Source organism: Carassius gibelio, chromosome B22, assembly GCF_023724105.1.
Source record: "Carassius gibelio isolate Cgi1373 ecotype wild population from Czech Republic chromosome B22, carGib1.2-hapl.c, whole genome shotgun sequence".
In the NCBI taxonomy this organism is placed as follows: domain Eukaryota; kingdom Metazoa; phylum Chordata; class Actinopteri; order Cypriniformes; family Cyprinidae; genus Carassius; species Carassius gibelio.
Window position 1 is genome coordinate 7,809,747 of NC_068417.1, and position 21,925 is coordinate 7,831,671.

Consider the following 21,925-nt stretch of genomic DNA (forward strand, 5'->3'; position numbering starts at 1 on the left):
TTTGATATTTGAAAGTCTATAGGTTGACATAAATTCAGATATAAATGTAATTTAAATATAATTTTTTGACGGACACGCGTCCAAGTCGCACCGGAAATACAAAATAAGTCAAAAATCCCTGTCAATTTCAAAATAAACACCCTGTGCAGACTCCCAAACGTATTGCATGTAATATCCTTGGTAGGAGACAAGAAATGGAGGACGAGAGATTCATTCTGGAAGTTGAAAAACACACAGTGTTATATGACACCACAAATCCTTTTTACAAGGACAATTCCAAAAAGGACAAGGCATGGAGTTTGATTGCACAAGTTTTAGGAGTGGAAGGTGAATACAATAACCTACTAATTATCTTCCTACTACATGATTTTGAAAAGTATCCTATATAACCATTATTTCTATATCTGGTTATTTATATAACCAGTAGTTATGCATCTTGAAAACCACGTAGGACAGGCAAATCACGTGGTCTCACGCATCCAGTCGCTCCGCTTCTAATATGCTCCCTGTGTGAGTTGGCACCGCGTTAGTGATGGGATTTATGGCTCTTTGAGGGGATCCGGATCTTCGCGATTCGTTCCTTTCAAAGAGCCGTTCAAAAGAATGGCTCTTTTGGCTCTTTTTAAATATTTAGTCAGTTTTAAGAAGCCAGCTTGGGAGCATCTCAGTTTATCCTGGAAATAATCACTGGGAGGTATTATGAGGTGAGATTTGTAGTCAAATAATTAAAGCTCAGATATCACACACCAATATCTGAGTTTGAATTATTCTGAATTATTTCTGATTGATTATTACCTCATTTCTCATGTGTGGACTATATTCCATAGGGTTGCACAAATCCCTCTGCTTAGACAGTGACATCATTATTTTGATTTACCTTTAGTACAAAGTGTGTGTGTGTGTGTGTGTGTGTGTGTAAAACTACGTTGACTTATGTTATTCATACAATACCTACTCACAAATAAACATAAAAAACAAAGCCGGCTGCAATGAATTTCTGTGCAAAACAGCTTTTACTACAAACACTTCCACACAAGAACATTGTTATCACACAAGAACATTTTGATAGAAAACTATTTTTTTTTTTTAAGTAGATAAAATTAGAATAAATAAAATGGAAATGTCTACATACTACATACTATTACTACTGTAAACTTTGCAAATAGGACATCAGCCCCTTCAAGTCAATGAACAATAACAAAGTGGGCTGCAATGAATGTCTTTGGAAAACAGCTTTTAGTGAAAAATTTCTATACAAGTACAGTATCACAAAAGAACATTTTTAATGATTTTAAAATAAGTTTTAAATGAACACAAAATGCAATGTAAATGCATGCACAACTAATAACTAATATCATCACGCTATAAAGGGTTGGCCTGCGCTGGGTGCGCCCCTCCCCCTATAACTGTTCTGTCTCCTGGCGGAGCTCATTTGTATGAACACGCATAGGAAAAAAGAACGATAGAAAGAACGGCTCCTCTCCAGTCGCGACTCGGCTCCCATCGTTCATGTTTATGAGCCTTTCAAAAGAATCGGTTCGTTCGCGAACGTCACAACTCTACACCGCGTGGAGGACGGAATAAAACTTGTCGTAGCCGTAATGCGCCGCACACGTGTTCAGTGTAAATGAGGGGTCAAGACACAGAATCCGCCACGCTTCTGGCACGCAGCAGAGACGCCACGCAGCCAATGTGTCACCGGCCTCAGTGTGTGCATATCTTCAAAGCGCATGCGTATGGAAAGCAAAGTGCCCAGTGCGCATGCTCGGCTGAGGGTGCATCGTGTCTGCAACAAGGAGATTGGGTACGAGATTATTTCATCGGATTCTCGTGTGACCGTGGTGTTATTTGTTAAAGAAGAGGCTCAAGTAAACCGCATAATAACTAATGGAATTGTGGTAAGTGGAGAATTTATTGTTGTTTCACCACTTGTTGCGCCAACAACTACAGTTACTGTATCTAACGTGCCTCCGTTTATTTGAAATTGAGCGAGGACTTTTCCGTTATGGTAAATTTGCTAGCGCAATAAAAATGCGACCACTCGGCTGTAAAAACAAATCGTTAAAACATAATGTCTTTCAGAAGATAAAGGTGTTCATGTTTCTGGAAGAACCTAATTTAGATGTGTCTTTTTTAGAGTGGTACACGAGAAAGGCATATATGATTTATGGCAGCACTGGAAGCATGAAATGTTATGAATGTGGGCAGGGGCGAAAATCCCATCTAAATGTTGTGGGGGACAATAAACATAACATTTCTCACGAGCAAGTTTTGAAGGGGACAGCAATAAAACAGGCAAAATTGTACTTAAGGATATGTGTACAGAGAGGAAAGCCTTACTATTGCATGGAACCAGTCCATTATCCTTCTTCTCTAAGTTTCTTTCTGGTTCAATGAAAAAGTTGACTAAATTGACCAAAACATTGTTCAAAACTTTTTTTTTTTTTTTTGCAATATTTTTGAAGTTGTTTACACAATCAAGCCACCAAAATACAATGGAATTTGAACTTAACTTCAACTTTTATTTATATAGCACATTTAATAGGAATGTTATTGCTTCACAGTTATAATTAAAACATGCATATATAAAAACATTTGCCATGCCTAGCAAAATGAAGGCATACACCCTCACACAAATGTGTATAGTGAGATCGGTATAGACGTGAAAGAGAGGGGGAAAAAATAATAATTTATTACGTCAAAGACTGAGTTGTTCAAAAAGTGGATTCACTCAGTTAGGAAACACCTCCTCAGTGTGTTTCTCAAAATAAGTGCTGTTACTGCTGTAGCTTAGTTTTCAACTTCTTTCATTGGTGAAATGGAGCTAAAACAGGCAATATGGTGCCTAAAATGCACTTAATATTAACTTCTTGTTTATTCAATTTTTATAAAAATCAAAACCACATTTGTTATGCTAATATCTGGAGAACAACTGCACTCTTAGTATGATGTTATATTAGATTAACTATATTAAATGAAATAAACCGACCAGTGGCGGCTCGTGGGTTTTAAAATAGAGGAGGCAAACTAATTGTATTGGTCTGGGGATCCCTGACGATTGTTATTATTATTATTTGCTTAACCACTTTAAATGGGTTTTTGGTGGCTTTTAGTCAGAAACGGTAAAGAAAATATATTTAATATCGATGCTCATTATAAATAGTTGGTAAATTATCAGCCCGGCCGCTCCGGGAGACGTTCAACCATAAGACTGTATAAAAACAGGTTCAAACTAATAGCACCTAATTAGTTGCACTGAGACAATTTAAATGGTACCAGACATGAGTGTTAGTTCACTTGCATTGATATTTTCTTGTAATAATTATGATTGAGTAGAAGGAAGAATGGGTGAAGGGATTTAAAATGAAACAAATGGCCAGAAGGGGAGGAGGACTCCTGCTCCTCCACTCTGTGGGGTGTCTCGAAGATGTCTGTGTATGTTTGTATTGTCTGTTTCTCAGGAGATCAAAGTATCTCAGGTTCTTACATCCTTACACTAGCAACAAAAATGGCTAGATTCACATTGATTATACTTGATTGTTTAAAATCTTATTAATAAAAATCTTCCACACTTTCAATGTAATGGTATTACAACTGTGAAATTACAAACAAAATTATATACATTCTGAGACATGAACTGAAATAAATAGTGAATTTTATTAACATTAAATCTTCCTCATTTTCACCTCAAAAACTGGGCCTCCCCTGCCTCACCCGACGAGTCGCAACTGAAACCAAATAAATCATAGTGAACGCGGGAAAATCTAAATGCGCACCCGCACTATATGCGTACACTATGGGTGTGTGTAAGATGTTATTAAACAAGCTAGGTAAACAAACGCCTGTATAAAACAAGGGTAAACGATGTTATAATCGCTAACAGCGCAGACTACATCGGTGACAAAAGTAAATTGGTACACAATAATATTTTTGGACATGATTTATTAATGACTCAGCATCATCTATATTAAAGAGAAAATAATCACGTCATCCGATGTTTAATGTGAATAAAGTAAGCTAGACTTGTGGGCCGAGTACTGCGAATGCATCAGAGGCTGGTTTGGCCCCAGCTGTGGAGGAGCGTGACGCTCAAATTGTTGAACAGTCTGAAAGTGTTATAGATAACGGTCAAAATGGGAAAGTTGTTGCTGAAGCAGAAGAAGGTGAAAATGGTGTAATGAATGACGATGTGAGTGATCAGGTAGTCATATATGGTGAAGTGGCTAGTGTTAATATAGATACATCAAAAGGTGAAGAAATTAAAAGTATTTTAATATACACTATTATACAGTATTAAAAGTTATGCAAGAATTTAAAGTATTGGACGTGTGGAGAACAAGAAATATAGGTATAAGGCAATATACATGGTTGAAAAATTGTGACCGTATAGTTTGTGGTGCAAGACTGGATCGTTTTTATATGAAAGAGATATAATAAAAATAGAATAACTGATGCATGTATTTGACCAAATGTTTTTTCCTGACCATCACATGATTATTTTGGGATTTAAATCTAAATAAGACATTAAGATCTAATTATTACTGGTTTTTAAATGTTAAATTATTACATGATGCTTTTTAAAGTTATTGGAAGATGAAGAAACTTTTACTTGAGAATCCTTGTCAATGGTGGGCTTTGAAAGGCGAATATTTTTTCAGAATTATGCTTTTCATACATCAAAAATGGTTAAAACAACAGTAAATGTTTAGCAAAAGGACCCTGAGTTGTTGGAGAAAAAAAATCTTGTAACTGAAAATGGGGATGTACATGGTGATGTGTTGAAGAAAAAAAACTTTTACAAGAGCAGGCAAAAGGAGCATTGATAAGGGCAAGATTTTGCTCTTTCAAAGACAAGTGCTTTCTTTTTTAATCTTGAATGAAAATGTGTTAATCAAAAACAAATGTGTCATCTTTGCCATCAGGATGGATGAGTGACATCAAATCCAGTTGAAATGAGAAAATGAACAAGAGACTTCTATCAACATTTATACAGTGCTGAGAGCTGTGATGCTGAAATTGTTGATTTTTTTTATTAAAAAAACTACCTCAGCTTGAAAATGAATAAAAAAAAAGGAATGAAACGCTTTAATTACTTTTAAGGAACTTAAAGTAGAAATTACGTATTGGCCGTTCTTCAGGAATTGATGGACTTCCTGTAGATTTTTATCAACAATTCTGGGGTGAAATAGGACAAGATTTTTATGAAGTGTTGCTAGACTGCTTTAGATGTGAAACTCTTCCCATAAGCTGTCGTCGAGCTGTCTACTAGCCTCTTCTGCTTCCAAAGAAAGAGGACTTGGGACTTCTTAAAGGTCCCATCACATGGATTATTTCCTTTTCTTTAAATGCTTTTTAATGTTTCCTTAGGTGTACCTATATTGTTAGTATGATTTTTTTTACATTTAAAATTTAGAAATAAAAAGCATTTTTATATCCTGATATGAGCCCTCTGGCTTGATTGCTTTGTTTTAAGGGGCGTGTCTGCTGCGAGACTCCGAGTAAACGACAACTGTTGTGATTGGCTGACATCTTTGCATACGAAATGCGTATTACATGTGGAACCCCTCTCAAATATATATATATATTTACTATTACAGCTGTCGAGATTAACGAATCATGGAAGTGTTGATTATATAATTATTTTTTCGATCTTTTCCCATCACATGAAAGGCTGCAGTGATGAGCATTGAGTAGACAGAGTCTGTTTATCGCCTGGATGCAGTGATCTCGTCATTATTGCAACACGTTTTCTTCACAAAATGCTTTCACCACAACTAACAGCAAACACATGAATACAGTAAGACAGCTTTGTTGTGAAGCATAACAGCGTCATTCATTGTAACGTCAGTTTAGGCAAGTGTGCAGATACACTCCCGATGTGTGACCGCTCCAAAAAAAAGGGAGCATTCTTTGATCGCTCTCTGTAGTTAAATCACAATTTAAAGAGCCAGTAAGATGAAAATTCTAAGCTTCCTTTCACTGTTTATAAGTCCTGTACATTAGGTTTAAATCCATCCAAGGTAAAAAAACATTGTCATTTTGTCAAAATATCATTTTAAAATTACCTCAATTCTCAGAGATCCCCAAACGGTTCGCGCGAAGCTGTTCAAAAGATTCAGTTTCCTTAAACCCCACCTTTCGGTAGCATACTGTGTTCTGATTGGTCAACTAACATAACCAGTTTGGATTGGTTGTTCTGCACACACCTCCACGGTAAATTATGCGTTAGCATCTGTTTGGGGTGAATTATGTCTTATTCCTCTCACCGCGAAGCAAACAGTAAAATAAAAAACTTGAACAGTCTCGCTGCTTTTTCTTCTGTGTGGGTGTATTCAAGCCCCGTTCAGCGCGGGGGCGTGGTCACATTAGAATGAAGGGAGACATGAAAAACAGACATCGCGTTGTTTTCATATGGATTACTTTATCACAGAATATCTGTAAGCAGCACTTGTTTAGTTTTAAAGTAGACATGTCAAGCTTTCTATAGATATCTCTCTCATGTTACACTTCATTTTAATGACGTGTTTGTACATGACGATCAGCACAAACAAAGGCTGCAGACAGCACACATACTGATAAGACGCTCGGGAGAAAACAGACCCATAACTTCATAATCATACTTCGCGTGGTGATTCGGAGATAATAATAAATAATAATGCTCGTTGTTCTAAATAAAGTTGGTAATGAACCATCTTTTATGGCCAAACGCTTTGAAAATCCCGCTGTACTCACCGAGATTAGAAAAGCAGTCATCAGTGAACACAACAAAAGGGATTTGTTGTACTGCTCTGGTATTGTGGTGAAAATGAATTTTAGCCATTGGTTCTTCTGACTTCATTCTTTGGCAGTGAAAATAAAACACACTGTCTCCTCGACATGATGCTCTCACACCAACCAGAGCGTCTGTGTGGGGTGTGGGGCAGGTCAGAGTTCCGTTTCTCCCAAGACGGTAGGCGGAGATTATTATGCAAAGTGCTCCTAGTGATGTACATAGAGACGGGCAAAAGATTTGAAATCTATAACGACTCGTTTCAGCGATTCAGAGTCGACTCCTTACTTTAGAAGCCAATAACTTTATAAATCGTGTACTTTTTGGTTTAATTATTTGCACATTGTTTACACTGATGGACAGCTACATCATACACTGTAATACAGGTAATTTTTGATTTCCCATCTGTGTGGCTCTTTAAATCACAGATTTGTTTCATGCTACTAAGAGAAACAACGTGAAGTTGATTTTTTAGTCACTGGCTTCATTCACTGTTACATAAACAGTATTAAACGATTTAGAAAGTAAGTCTGTGTGAACTTGAATAATTAGCTACACATCAGAAATCACTGATCACAGATCAGGCATTAATGAGCACTGTTACTCACTGTTTGTGGCGGTGCTGTCGAATCCATATCATTAAAGTCTGTTTGAAACGCCTGTGCTGACATTGCGACTGAATTATATGTAAATATTTGGGCGGGCAAAGCAGAGGAAGGGGAGGTAACCTTTCTCCTTACAACTTCACAAGGAGGAGATTCAAGATCAGCCCAGTTGAGCTTCCATTTTCTCAAAGGCAGAGAAAGATAGCAAAATCTCGATTTACACAGATTAAAATTTCTAGAAACTTGGGAACCATATACAGGCTAGGGGAACTCATATCAATGTTAAAAAACCTCAGAAAGTGAATTTTTTATGTCATAGTAGCTTTAAGAACTGGAGACCAGTGTCTTTGCTGTGCTCTAATTGTAAAATATTTTCGAAATGTTTAACATACGGTATACCTGAAAAATCTATAATGGACAATCTTTTTTTTTTTTTACAGGTTATAATCAACATTAATCATTTTTATTGTGTTAATTTTGGAGTTCTGTCACTTGATCAAGAAAAAGCTTTTGATCAAGTTGATCAGGAATATCTTTTTAATGTGTTAAGTATTTTGGGTTTGGTGACAGATTTATATCTTATATTCAGTTGTTGTACTGTGATGTTTATGTTATGGTTAAAGCGGGCGGTGGATTGAGTGAACCAATACCTGTGTCGAGTGGTTTTAGACAAGGATGTCAGCACTGGATCCATGCAGCTGCAAGTTATTTACCTGTTCAAGAGGGTGGTCAAGGCTTGGTGGATGTGAGGAGTAGGATTCGGGCCTTTCGGATGCATGCTGTGCAGAAATAAAATGACAAGCGCAATTTTGAAGTGGACAGGTCGACTTGATAAACACCAGTTTTTAGTGAAATTGAAAATTTCAGGAAGAAATTACAGGAAGTGAGCTTCCACTTTTTTTTATAAGTCTGTGCTCCGGGTTGGGGAGTAACGGAATACATGTAACGGCGTTACGTAATCAGGATACAAAATTCCAGTAACCATAATCCGTTACAGTTACGTCAAAAAACGCAGTAATCAGATTATAGTTACATTTTGGGGAATACTTTCAGGATTACAATGGTTTCATTTAAAACTATATAAATGAGTATTTTGGCATAATAAACACTATATTAAGCGCAGCTTGATTAATGATTCACGCAAGTGTGCCACCCGCTTTCTACAATCTCCTCAGACGCAGATTGAATCACTGCTGCTAAACGATATGCTGCCCGCGGGCAAAAACGTGTTCATTTCATGGAAATTCCGCTGCTATTTTGTTTTCAAAGAAGAAAATGCTAACAACATGGTTGTACAGTGGAAACTGTGCCTTCCAGCAATGATATTCTTATCCCTTGGTCAAGCAGCTCTTCATGAAGTACAATACCAAAAATATTTTTTTTGCAATCCGTCCCCTCAGTTTATAAACCGTACTTTCAAATTCATAAACCGTTCCCTCGGATTATCAAAACGTGCCCACAATTTTCAATTCGTGCACTCAGATTTTGTAAACCGTACCCTCGTTTTTTGAATCCGTACCCACAAATGTATAATCAGTGCACACGCTTTCGCAATCCGTTCCGGAATACGTGAGTACGGTTTATAAACTGAGGGGACGGATTGCAAAACTGTCGCCACGGATTGATTTTTTTTTCTCCTACAGGTGACGTGCGGGGCTTAATGTCCGATGACCACATGGAGCAAGTCCTCCTCCTTCGTTACAACAGAAATCTGAATGAACAGTTTGAATGCACATTCTGTCTTCATTACCTATGCCAAATGCTGCCAAAAGACTAACTGCAATTTTTAACAGGATTAATATATACTTTTTAAAATTAGTTTTATATTTGCAAAGAGAAAAAAAAAAATTGTATTCTGTTTTCCTTTTGAAGAAGCATTTTTCATTGTCTAAAAATTAAGTTCTTACTATATTTGCTTGGGAAAAAAATGAATTTGTATTCTCTATTTTCCTGTTGGAGAAACATTTCCATTGTCTTAAAATTATTTCTTATTATATTTTCTTGAAAATTCAACAAAATAATCTGTAATACCAATACCATGCACTAGATGTCTGTATAGTCCGTTACATATATATTAATTCAGGGCTGTGATATTCTTAATTAATAAATGTTGTTGTTTTAAAAATATATATATTTGACCTTGAAGTAATCCAGAAGTAATCTTAAAGTAATCAGTTACATTACTTTCATATTGTGGTACTTGGACTACGTTACTTTTTTTATGAAGTAATTAGTAACTGTAACGGAATACGTTTTTAAAGTAACCCTCCCAAGCCTGTCTATGCTACAGATATGGAGAACTGTTTTTAGAGTGGAGCGAGACATGGATGACTATGGACATTGGACTCTAGAGGAACCATTGTTCTTCAGCCCAGTGACTGAAACAAGACTGCTGTCCTCTGTGGGTGTGAGGAGATGTTTACTGAGGAATGGTGTTACAAAACTTGGACATCTCTTGGATGAGAGGGGCTGGAAGTCCATTGAGGCACTTCAAGTAATGACAGGTTTAAAGTCATTACACCTTGTTTAAAGGGGGGGTGAAATGCTCGTTTTCACTCAATATCCTGTTAATCTTGAGTACCTATAGAGTAGTACTGCATCCTTAATAACTCCAAAAAGTCTTTAGTTTTATTATATTCATAAGAGAAAGATAGTCTGTACCGATTTTTCCCAGAAAAACACTAGCGCCTAGAGGCGTGACGTGTGGGCGGAGCTAAAGAGTCACGAGCGCGAGTAGGATTTTGTGTTGAGCGCGTCTGGAAGCTGTGACACAGATCCAGAGGCTGAAATTTAACAAGAGCAGCATCAGCAAAGGCTTCTCTATGTGGTATGTACTGAAACTGTATATATTTGCTTAGCGGTTTTGGAAAATGACTAAGTTCCACTTTGTCGTCTTTTTTTTTTTTTTTTTTAAGCTGTACATGTGGAAAGTGCAGTTTGATAACAACATCGCATGTTGTTTACTTCATGTGCTTACGCGCTGATAGCTAAGTTAACAACACAAAGATATTTGAAGCAGTTTTACTCGTGCAGTTTGATGACAACATCGCATGTTGTTTACTTGATGTGCTTACACGCCGATAGCTAAGTTAATAACACAGAGATATTTGAAGCAGTTTTACTCACCGCCTGCGGTTCCAACACACGATCGTGACTCTTTTTCGTTGGGATTGCATTATCCTTAAGAAATAAACGATGTGCAAATCCGTCGTCAAACTGGGCCTTGTTTGTAAAACAAGCATCTTCGAAATGCAGGGGAACAAACACAAACACTTGCACAACTCCGTTGATGCTCTGTAAAAAATAAACTCCATCCACTGGTCCCTTAATGCTGTTTCTCTTTTGGTAATCTGTGCAGGGTTGTCTTGCCCTGGCAACCAAAAACACACTCCTTTTGTGACATTTCGCGACGCTCTCGCTGTGATGAGTGATTGTCTGTGCACAGCCTCTCTCTGCTCTGCTATACAGGAGCGCGCGCTCTATGGCTCTTCCGGCAGACGCGCCCTTAGCACCCATATAAGGAAATTCCGCTCCATCTAACGTCACACAGAGCCATACTCGAAAAAAACTTTCCGAAACTTGTGACAAACCGGAAGGAGTATTTTTGGAACAGAAATACTCCTTCAAACGTACAACTTAATTTTTGAAACTTTGTCCATGTTTAGCATGGGAATCCAACTCTTTAACAGTGTAAAAAACTCAGTATGCATGAAATAGCATTTCACCCCCCCTTTAAAAAAGGTTGAAATAAGACATTTTTTATGTATAACCAAGTGGTTGCAGAACTTGGATAGGGTTAAGACAAACACAGAACATGAGCGATGGTCAAGTCCTTCCAGAAATAAACATTTCACCTGTCATGGATGAGGAAGATGGCGGTGAAGTTGTGGACTCGATTTTATCTTTTAAGACCCCTCAGTTAGGCAATTTCAAGGACGTGTCTAAGAAAGCAATATATTGCACTTCAGTTAAAATCACACACCGAGATACTTTGAAGAAACAAAATGTTTCTCGATGGCCCGAACTGTTACAGCCAGACTTTCTCGTGCAGGACAGGTGGCAGACCCTGTATAAACTCCTTGTAGAGAAGCGTACTGCTGTTCTTCAGTGGAGGATCATTCACAGGACCATAGCTACAGACCGACATGTAGCTCACCTGAACCCGGCAGTAGTTGGGGAATGTCGTTTTTGTAGGAATCAGGAAGATCTAGAACATTTGTTTTTAAGGTGTAGCAGATTGCGAGACCTTTTAAAATTTGCTTAAGGATTGGTTTAGAAGATTTAATGAGGAACTTTGATGAAGTTTTTATTGGGGGAATGAAATCTATTTTCTCAATGAGGAGGAAAATCTGTTTATTGAATTATCTTATTGATACAGCTTAACTAGCCGTTTGGAAAACAAGGAAGAACTAAGGTCTACAGTTTGCTACAATATATTCTGAAATGATGTTTAGTCGATTGGTAGAGGGTTAAAATTGACTGAAAATTTAATTTGCTTATTATAGACTTACAATGTGGTGTTTTTTTGTGACGTGAGTATTAATGAGGTACTATGTACAGTTGAAGATGATCAGCTTTGTGAATTTTTAAAGCAATATAATTAAATTAATTTTAATTCCTGTTTTTTTGAGGATTTTTTTGTCAGTAATATAATGTGATTATATTATACAGTACTCGATGTTGCCGCGGCATGGCTGCTTCAGTGCTTGGCTCTCCAGTGTTTGTACTGTTTTTGTTCATTTTTCCAGTTTTTTGTTTAACAAACACGATCAGTTTCACCAGGGATGAACTGCTGAACATTCGGCAGAACACACCACAAGATCTTTTACCGGATTTAAATTATTCAGACGTTTTACTGAACGTTGTTATCGGAGGAGCTGATCAAACGCTTCAGGACGCGCAGACGGGGGAAGCGAGCGGGAGCGCTCTTCAGACTCAGGAAGCGTGGATTTCGAATGCCGTTTCCTAGCATCCATCTGGCAAATCTCTGCTCTCTACCCAACAAAACAGACAAACTCCTTTTGCTCTCTCGGACAAATAAGGATTTCTCACACTCTGCTGCTCTGTGTTTCACGGAAACCTGGCTGAATGACGCCATACCGGACAGCGCGCTCCATCTGCCGGACTTTCAGCTGTTTAGAGCGGATCGCGAATCAGAATCACCGGGGAAATCGCGCGGCGGCGGGACATGCTTTTACATCAATGAATGGTGGTGTACAGATGTAACTGTGTTAAAGAAGATGTGCTGTCCTGATCTAGAAATGCAGTTTGTCAACTGCAAGCCGTTCTATTCGCCGCGGGAGTTTCACTCGTTCATTCTGGTTAGTGTTTACATCCATCCGCAAGCGCACGTGAGCTCAGCTTTACAGAAACTCGCTGATCAGATCACAGAGACAGAACAACAACACCCGGACTCTGTTTTAATCATTCTTGGGGATAAAGCCAATCTCTCCCGTGAACTGCCAAAATACAGATAGCATGTTACATGTCCCACCAGAGACAGTAATATACTGGATCACTGTTACACCACAATAAAGGATGCATATCACTCTGTACCACGAGCAGCTTTGGGACGTTCTGATCACTGTCTGATTCATCTTATACCATCATACAAGCAGAAACTTAAATCTGCTAAACCTGTAGTAAGGACTGTGAAGAGTTGGACCAGCAAACAGAGCAGGATTTACAATCTTGTTTTGACATTACTGATTGGAGTGTTTTTGAAGCTGCTAGCACCGATCTGGACGAACTCACAGAGACTGTAACATCCTATATTAGTTTCTGTGAGGATGTATGCATTCCTACCAGGACTTATTTAACATTCAACAATGATAAGCCATGGTTTACAGTAAAACTCAGACATCTTCGTCAGGCCAAAGAGGATGCTTACAGAAATGGGGACAGGGTCTTGTACAATCAGGCCAGGAACACACTGAACAAAGAGATCAGAGCGGCTAAAAAGACCTACGCTAAAAAGTTCAGTTTGGAGAGGACTGAGGACCATCCCAAACTACAAGACACCATCCCCTTGCACTGAGGCTAATCAACGGCTTGCTAACGACCTGAATGAGTTTTATTGTAGATTTGAAACCCCCAACACCCATTCTGACCATCTCCCTACACAACTATTAACACCTCCTGCAATCCCCCGCTCCACACCTCCTGCTCTTCAAATCTGTGAAGATGATGTGCACCAGGTCTTCAAGAAGAACAAAAGAAGAAAAGCACCAGGCCCAGATGGCGTTACACCAGCCTGTCTGAAAATCTGTGGCCCCCATCTTTTCACAGATCTTCAACAGATCCCTGGAGTTGTGTGAAGTGCCTTCCTGCTTCAAACGCTCCACCATAATCCCCATTCCAAAGAAACCCAAGATAACAGGACTTAACGACTGTCGTCATGAAGTCGTTTGAAAAACTGGTTCTGGGTTACCTGGAAGAGATCACTGGACCCTTACTGGACCCCCTGCAGTTTGATTACCAAGCAAACAGGTCCGTGGATGATGCAATCAACATGGGATTGCACTTCACCCTGCAACATCTGGACAAAACGGACTTATGTGAGGATTCTGTTTGTGGACTTTAGTTCGGCTTTTAACACCATCATCCCAACAACCCTCCAGACCAAACTGACCCAGCTCTCTGTTCCTAGCTCTATCGGTCAGTGGATCACCAGCTTTCTGACAGATAGGCAACAGTTAGTGAGACTGGGGAAATTCATGTCAAACAGCTGCACCACCAACACTGGCGCCCCTCAGGGATGTGTTCTCTCCCCTCTGCTCTTCTCCCTGTACACCAATGACTGCACCTCTAAAGACCCCTCTGTCAAGCTCCTGAAGTTTGCAGATGACACTACAGTCATAGGCCTCATACAGGACGGTGATGAGTCTGCTTACAGACAAGAGGTTGAGCAGCTAGCTGTCTGGTGCAGTCTTAACAACCTGGAGCTGAACACGCTCAAAACAGTGGAGATGATCGTGGACTTTAGGAGAAACCCCCCTGCACTTTCCCCACTCATCATCATGAACAGCACTGTGACTGCAGTGGAGTCATTCAGATTCCTGGGAACCACCATTTCTCAGGACCTGAAGTGGGACAATCACATTGACTCCATTGTGAAAAAGGCCCAACAAAGGTTGTACTTCCTTCAGCAGCTGAGGAAGTTTAACTTGCCACAGGAGCTGCTGAAACAGTTCTACTCAGCCGTCATTGAGTCTGTACTGTGTACTTCTATAACTGTCTGGTTTGGCTCAGCAACAAAATCAGACATCAGAAGACTACAGAGAACTGTTCGGACTGCCGAAAGGATTATTGGTGCTCCCCTGCCCACCCTTCAAGAACTGTATACATCCAGAGTGAGGAAAAGGGCTCATAAAATCACTCTGGATCCCTCACATCCAAGTCACCCCATTTTTTGAACTTTTGCCATCTGGCCGGCACCTCAGAGCCGCAAATACCAGAACAGTAAGGCACAAAAACAGTTTCTTCCCCCAGGTAATCTACCTCATGAACAGTTAAATGTTCCCCACTTATGCTTATGCAAACAAAAGTGCAATATCCTACATTTATTTGTTACCCCTCCATCCTAGTACATCCCTGCATCTTATTCAATCCTATTCCATTATCATTTATAGCACAATTGTTTATACACTTATGTATTTGCCTACAATTTTTTTTTTTTTTTTTTTTGTGTTGGTGTCTCTGTGTACTGGAAGCTCATGTCACTAAAACAAATTCCTTGTATGCGCAAACATACTTGGCAATAAAGCTCTTTCTGATTCTGATTCTGATGTAGCTTTATAGAGTAATAAAGTGCTTGTTAAACCCCTCTCTCTCTTTCTCTCTCAAAATGGCCATATGTGAGAGAGACATTTTTTTTAGTAGTGTGCATCACTGGATATAGCTGTCGGTCATTTAACTTTTCTAAAAGTTGACTAATATTAATAAATATAAGTGATTGCAGCTTCGTCTTCGCTCTCTTTAGTGTTAAACTGAAGATTTGTGCTCTGCTTTGAACAGTAAACCCCGCCTACTTTGATTTGATTGGCCATCTCAGTCATTTTGACATTGACTAACGCTGTGAGACCGCTGAGGCTTTGATCTGCAGCACCTAGTATGTGCAGTGGTCACGCAAGTCTGTTGATAGTTTAATAATATTTATAGCTCCTAATAAGCTGTGTGACCATGAGAAGTTATTACCTCAAAATGTACATCAGTATGCAGTTTTCCCTATTGCTCGCGTGCCAGCAATTTTCCTTTTGAATCTCACTGTTGGCAGAATCAGGCGGTAAACAGTGCAGTCCGTAAAGGAGAGATGCGAGGCATGAACACTGGCATCAACACTGTTCAAAGTAGGGTTGTCAAAAAAAATGCGAATTTCGAATATCCATCGAATTAAAAATAAAAATCCACATTCGAATGCAAAACCGTTGCATTCGAATTTTAGGTGTGCGTTAAGGAGGCTGTTTTAAGGCCAGACCCGGGTATTGAGAGTGAGGAGTTGTCTTAGCACAGAGCCCCTCCCCTCGATATCACACTCTCCGCCATGTTGGTAGGACACTGCTGTGGGTGGGTGCAGGACACTACAAGCCTCCAGGTGATGAAAACAGTGTTGTACCGGCCAAAGTAAGTTTATTCACATGCGTTTTAGCGTGTTGTAATTACATTGCATTTAGCAGACACTTCTTGACCAAAATGACAAAGTAACTTAAATAACTGCGACTGTTTCGTAAACACTAGATTGTAAGGAGATGTTCAATGTACACAAACGTTTCAAAAAAAATTTTTTGATGTAGGCTAAAGCTGTGTATGTTTAGTTATAATTAGATTTTAGCCCAATGACACACATTGTACCAGGTTTTTGTGTTGGGGCTGCAAAATGGACAAACCAGTTCTGGGTAAGCTATGGTAGTTAAATGTGTGATTGCAAGATGTAAATGTCCTGGTTTGATAAAAGCCATTAACAGAGTGAATGCAAGGTGACTTACATCATAAACAATATAATTCACAATGTCCATATGTGTGCACGGCGGTAAATGCTCCAGGTTTCTGTGCCGCTGCAGGGAGCTCGTATGGGTCGATATTTTGGATGCCTGAGAGCTTCTCCAAAAACCGCTGTTTTGTGCTTGGTGTGAGCTTGTTCCTTTTAAGGTCCCCTTTCTTTCACCTTATATTTTTGCATTGCTTTACTTTCTTCCTTTCTCATATTCGTAGATCTGTCTCTGTTCCACCGACATAATAAATGCTAAAAAAGTTAAAGAGCTCGGAAATGATTAGTCACGCGTCTGTGAAGTTCTGAAGGCATTGCCCCTTGCAAACGATAGCGTGTCCTACCTAAGGCTGAATATTGTTCAAAATCTTTCACTCCGGTGCCAATTATTGTGTACATGCTAATATTGAACCAACTAAAATGCAAAGGAATGTAAAAAAAAAAAAAAACTTTTTAGTGCAAAATCAAACTGTATTTGTGGGTAACCAACCGCTCAGCAGTTTTTTTTTTTTTCAGAAAGATCAACATGTCGGCTTTTTCTCAAGGGCAGAAAGCTTTGCCCACTTCTACAAACAGAAAGAAAAAACAAAACAAAAAAAGGCAACATTACTGGGTAGCCAGACTCAAACATGCATCTTTTCTTCTGAAAATGAAGCAGGAAGAAACAGGATGTCCGTATATATTTACCTGTTGCTGTTTTGTCACTGGCGCAGCGCAAGCTTCATCAGATAAGTCATCACCACTTACTGCCTCTTCATTGTCTTCATCAGGCTGCTGGGCCTGAGTCCTTTCACCTTTATTCTGTATTTGGTGGAAACCCAGGTATCATGTACATTGATTTAATTTACAATGGAAGAGGGTAGAGAAAGATTACCAGTAATGAGAAAATTAAACACACCTGATGATGTGTGGCCCTATTAATCAGCTCCTTCTCTACTCTGTCCCACACTGCATCTGCCACTCTTGGGTCTAAGGCTGTGCTTTCCTCCAAAAACTGCCGAATGCACTCCTCCTGCAAGACAAGAACATAGTATAGAATTTAGATTTCTGAGTATACCTCATGAAAACAATTGAGGAATCAATAGGATTATGATACTCACTTGGTATCTTTTTGAAAGATCACCCCAGATTTGTTCTTTGATGCACTTAGTAAATGTGGAGTCCTTTGCACTTATAGTGAAGTTGTTCTCAAGTTTCCCCAAGATGGGCAGAATCTAACCCAATGTTGAAATCCTTTCAGCAGACATGCAAAGTGTTGAAGTATAAAGTTGCTTCATGACTTTAGCAAACTGCTCAGCTTTTCTGAAGTCATCATCAGTAACTCGCTCCAGTCTGAAAATAATAATAAAAATAATAATAATAATAATAATAATTTGTTACATTCATATAGCGTTTTTTCTAAGATCTTAAAGCACTTCACATATGAAAATGTCCACATACATAGTTTTATTAACAAGATTAAACCGCTTAACAAAAGATATTTATCACTGCACTGATAGTAGAACAAACCAATTCAAATACCTGTCCTTCTCCATTGACCTCTTTAACCTTAGCATCAATGGCAGCTGCCTGGATGGCAGGGAACTGCTCAAGGAACCTCTCCACCATTAGAAAGAGGCTATTCCACCTGTTCTTAACATCCAAGATGACTCCATGCTCTGGAAGGCCTACAGAGAGAGACCAATGGGTCAAACTGGTTATCCATTTGGGTTAAAAGTTAAACAATTTAATCAAAACATGATAAGTTTAGCGTATTTTGATTTCTACTTACCGAGAGGTTTCTGCTTTTCTTTTAAGACAGGTTTAGCCAGGCTAGACCTCTTCAAACAGACAACCATTGCATGGATCCTTCCTGCCCACCTTGAAACGGAGGGCACATTGTACAGTTTTTGAGCAGCTATGTTTAGTGTGTGAGCAAAGCAGCCAATCTTTATTATGCTCATCTTTTTCACTGCCACATCCATGTTTGCTGCATTGTCTACAGTGATGGATACAACTTTGTGCTTTATTTCAAATTCATCTAGAATTTCTCCTATTTCCTCTGCTATGACTCCCCCTGTCTGGGACATGTAGACTTCCCTTGTGTGGAGTACATTCCCCATCATGGAACCTTCTTTCACATAGTGGACCGTAACGGTCAAATAGTGGTCTTTAGCCACACTGGTCCACCCATCAGCAGTCACAGCCACATCAGCCACAACTTGCAACTTTCTCTTCAGATTTCCTTTTTATACTGCATACCATGCAGGAAAAAGTGTATTTGACAACATGTCTCTGCTGGGGGACTGATACTGGGGGTTTAAGGTGCTTATCATCTCCCTAATTGACATCAGAGCACAAAGAGGCTAAAAGAGGCTTTATTGACAAACTACCTTTAAAAAAAACAACTCTTTATATTTATATTGACCGATGATGCTGTCGCCACTACCCTCCACTCAGCACTCACACATCTGGACAAAAAGGACTCATATGTCAGAATGCTGTGCATAGACTTCAGTTCAGCATTCAACACAATCATCCCTCAACAGCTCATTTACAAACTGATTCAGCTGGGGCTCAACACTTCACTGTGCAACTGGTTGTTGGACTCTCTGACTGAAAGACCTCAGGCAGTACGGGTCTGCAGCAACACATCCAGCACCATCACACTGAACACTGGGCCCCCCCCCCCAAGGATGTGTGCTGAGCCCCCTCTTCTTCACTCTGCTGACCCATGACTGCACACCATCACACAACTCCAACCTCTTTATTAAGTTTGCAGATGACACTACTGTGGTGGGTCTCATTAGCAACAAAGATTTTACAAAACTACAGACTTCAGGAGTGAAGTGAGCCGCCTGGCCGGGTGGTGCAGGGACAACAATCTCTCTCTGAACGTGGAGAAGACAAAAAAGATTGTAGTAGACTTCAGGAGAGCAGACATTCAGCACGTTCCTCTGACCATCAACGGTGCGACTATGGAGAGAGTGAGCAGCACCAAGTTCCTGGGTGTGCACCTCACAGAGGACCTCTCCTGGACTGAAAACACAGCAGCACTGGCCAAGTAATCACAGCAGTGTCTCTACTTCCTCCGCAAACTGAAGAGAGCCAGAGCCCCGGCCCCCATCATATACACCTTCTACAGAGGCACCATCGAGAGCATCCTGACGAGCTGCATCACTGTGTGGTATGGCGCCTGCAACGCGTCCTGCTGAAAGACTCTGTAACGCATAGTTAGAGCAGCTGAGAAGATCATTGGTGTCTCTCTCCCCTCCCTCCAGGACATTTATGGAACCCGTCTCACCAGCAAAGCCCTCTGCATCACAGGTGATTTCACTCACCCATCACACAGCTTCTTCAGTCTGCTGCCATCAGGGAGGAGACTGCGGAGTCTTCAGGCCATGACCAGCAGACTGAAGGAAGCTGAACTCCCTCCCGAACTTGCCCCCCCTCCCCTCTCCTGCCCCAGGCATCACTGAACTATGAACCCCCCCACACACACACACACACACACACTAATTATATGATGGCATGCACCAGTCACTTTGTGCAGCATTGGTCTGCTCACTACCTCATTCAGCATGGAACTGACGTCATTACACTAACTCATCAGTCAATTAAATAAAATAACTGCTCTTGAGCCCTTTGTCACTTGTCACTTTAATCAGACTTAATAGGGTGTTTTTAGAAAAAATATTTTATCTGCACTGTTGTTCACTTCATTGATTTGCACTCTATCTGTCTTTTGCCTTGCGCTGCTTTTTTAACTTTATTTTTAATTTTATTATATGCCCTTTTTACATTCCCTTTTGTATAGTTGTATCTATATTTGATATTTGATCTAGATTTTTAGACTTTAATGTTAATGTTATCTGTATGCACCGGGGTCTGAGAGTAACGCAGTTTCGATTCTCTGTATGTATGTACTGTACATATGGAAATTGACAATAAAGTAGACTTGACTTGACTTGATAGCTTGCTCACCTCCACCATGGGGCCTCGACTGTCGAAAAAGGTAGCAAACCTTGAACAATAAACCCTGTGACTGCTCTGTGGCACTCATCTCTTCTTTGTGTGGACATTTTCCCTCTTGCTGCCAGTGTGAAGGGATTGGCACCTTCTGGTATTGTCTTCCTAACATTAGGGTGGACCGGTGCAGAGGCTAATGTGAAGGGGGAAATAACAGCGTTAACACTATAGCAACTGACTAGCAGCACAAGCTAACATACATAAAGTGGTAGTCAACGTCATGGGGATGCATTTGGTTTAAGTAGTGAAATTACACTTATCTGTAGAGTATTTCTAAAATGTGAAACCTTAACGTTACGTTGGAAAAACAAAGATGTTGCCTGGTCAAAGAATAAGGTTACAGCTATCGCCTAGGTAACGTTACATCGCAACGCAGAGTTGCATCCACACATTTAAACCATTCACGTTAGCGTAAACAATTACATTAACTTCTGTTGGCAGTACCACTTAGGTCTCATCATTCACCTTGTGCGTGCGCTGTTGTACGCGCTGACTCGTAAATTGCCTGCACGTGGGCAGGGTGCGCTGCTGTCCACGAGCCCTCTTGATGATGAAAATTACAATGCAGATGGTGTGTGGATGCAGACGGCTGAAGTATATTTTGGCCGTTTTCAGTGACGCACGAGATGCAATGACAATGTAACTTTCATTACATTAAACTTTTCTTGTTAGCCTATCCAGTTGAAGCCAATAGATGCAGCGCTGCAGCAATGTTCTTTCAAAATATTGTGGAAAAAGAGAACAAAAATGTGGATAAGACGTTGTTTACACAAAACTGGAACCAAGCCGTTCACACAGAACGCATATTTCTCACATTTTCTAGAAGGACACCGTTGGACTCGCGTCTCGCACAAGAGAGCCGGATGTTTAGAAAGCCATGTAAAATTAGTGTATGTTCAACTTTTTAAAAACACATCTCGAGAATTTATGGTGGGTTTTTTCCTCATCCCACTGCAACTCATGTTTTTAAATGTAAAATGTACTTTGTGTGATTGGCTTTCCGGCCGCGCTCTGTATTAAACTATGTATGCATACATGATACTTCTTATTTATAGTTGTTTAACCAACTCAATTATAACTGGTTTATAATTTTTTTTTTTTTTTTATATGGTTTTAGAGCTGCAACTAATGATTATTTTTTCTGTCGACTACTCTTAACGATTGTTTTTATTACAATAAATAATTAATCTAATGTTCTTTTTTTGATTAGCTAATGAATCCTTTGGATAACTTTACAAAAAAATAGAAGTACAACTTCTAATATAATATTTCAACCTTTATTCATTTTCAACCAATGTGGTGGAAGTATTTAGAGTATACAAAAATAAAGAGGCAAAGAAAATTATTTTACTATGGTAAATATTAGTTTACGATAGTGCTTATAATTTAACCACAGTAGCCACAACTTTACAGTTGTCTGAGACGTCATGAAATGTTCTTTAGCATCACAAACCATTAAATGTAGTCAGGGTTCTGCTATGGTTTAGCATGGTTTCCAGAGATCAGGAGCTGATTCGGGGTAGCTCTGTGGTCTGTGACCGTTGTCTTGCAGCACGC

The 21,925-nt window shown here is 39.5% G+C and overlaps 2 protein-coding genes and 1 long non-coding RNA gene across 4 annotated transcripts in view; 2 read left to right on the forward strand and 1 right to left on the reverse strand.

The window, feature by feature from the left end:
- Window positions 1-21,925, reverse strand: part of LOC127987819 (uncharacterized) — a 107,692-nt gene that overhangs the window by 7,453 nt on the left and 78,314 nt on the right. The gene's annotated exons all lie outside the window — the stretch shown is intronic.
- The window catches only part of LOC127987720 (zinc finger protein OZF), a 30,907-nt gene continuing 10,734 nt past the window's right edge, over window positions 1,753-21,925 (forward strand). The window contains exon 1 of the mRNA XM_052590110.1: window positions 1,753-1,898. The gene's annotated coding sequence lies outside the window, so the exon portion shown is untranslated. The remainder of the gene's footprint in view (window positions 1,899-21,925) is intronic.
- LOC127987708 (zinc finger protein 271) overlaps window positions 1,757-21,925 on the forward strand; it is a 392,063-nt gene continuing 371,894 nt past the window's right edge. The window contains exon 1 of the mRNA XM_052590086.1: window positions 1,757-1,898. The gene's annotated coding sequence lies outside the window, so the exon portion shown is untranslated. The remainder of the gene's footprint in view (window positions 1,899-21,925) is intronic.